Below are 1,086 nucleotides of genomic sequence, written 5' to 3'. Positions count from 1 at the left end.
GTCAGGAGAGGTCTGCTGGCCATGTGGTCACCTCTGGGTGGGTTGGGAATGGAACTCATGCTGAAGTGGCTTTAGTTTCTTAGTGCTGTGCTTTAACCCGCTGGCCACCAGGGAGGACCCAAAATAGGATGTCATTTTAATTTGCATTTCTGTAATTTGGAGATAATTTCAACTTCATTTCACGTGCTTAAGTGTTGCTATTTTTTTGTATATTATCTGTGGTTGTCTTTTTCATTAGCTTTATTGATGTTTGGTCCTTTGTCCCCTAAATTTAATTAGTTTAGTGACATTAATCATGGGTATTATTTATTTTAAAGTGTTGCACTGAGATTTATTATGTAGTATTCTTCTTTATTGTTGAATATTCCAAAAACACTAATCCAGAACAAGTCAGGTCTTAAATATTCTGGATAAATATTCCTGCACTGAAAAATAATGATGGTACTGTTGTTTAAGTATCTTTATGGCAGAAAATGAACCCAACATTTTTGTCATCTCTGCATGGTCATTGTTTTTCTCTAAATATTTTTTATGTATAATATCCTATGGAATGTGTATTTTTGGGTGCATTGTGGGTGTGTGCCTTATTCTTCAAGAAGTTTCACTTGTTTTCTTCTCTCTCTGTCTTTTTTATTTTGTAAACCTACCACTATACCAAAAATGCTTTGGTATATTAAACTCTGTTATACTTGTAAATGAAATGAAATTATAGAAATACAAAATAACCACAGTACTTAATTTTAAAGGCATTCACTTCTCTATATTGGAAGTTTGCCCATTTGATTAACTTTCCTTTTAAAAAAAATGAATGCTGAAAGCAAAATTTCTAACATTGTATTTACAGGATTAATATTTACCATATCTCCTCTTCTTTCCTTTTTTTCTCTCTGGAACATTTCCTTTCTGCCTATAGAAGTTATGCCAGCATTTTATGTCATGTAGGTTTGCTGTAATGAATTCTTTTACTTTCATTTTACCTGAAATTGCCTGTATTTTGTCTTCAATATGGAAGGATATTTTTCTTTTGAACAAAAGATAGTGAATTGGTTTTCCTTACAGTTTCAGGAGTTCCCATGTGTTAATTTC

The 1,086-nt window shown here is 32.3% G+C and overlaps 1 protein-coding gene across 1 annotated transcript in view; it reads left to right on the top strand.

The window, feature by feature from the left end:
* The window catches only part of XRCC4 (X-ray repair complementing defective repair in Chinese hamster cells 4), a 167,746-nt gene that overhangs the window by 31,621 nt on the left and 135,039 nt on the right, over nucleotides 1-1,086 (top strand). The gene's annotated exons all lie outside the window — the stretch shown is intronic.

This window comes from Condylura cristata, unplaced genomic scaffold, assembly GCF_000260355.1.
Source record: "Condylura cristata isolate star-nosed mole 26May11 unplaced genomic scaffold, ConCri1.0 scaffold00007, whole genome shotgun sequence".
In the NCBI taxonomy this organism is placed as follows: domain Eukaryota; kingdom Metazoa; phylum Chordata; class Mammalia; order Eulipotyphla; family Talpidae; genus Condylura; species Condylura cristata.
Note: the sequence above shows the minus strand (reverse complement) of the source record. Positions and strands in the feature narration are given on the sequence as shown.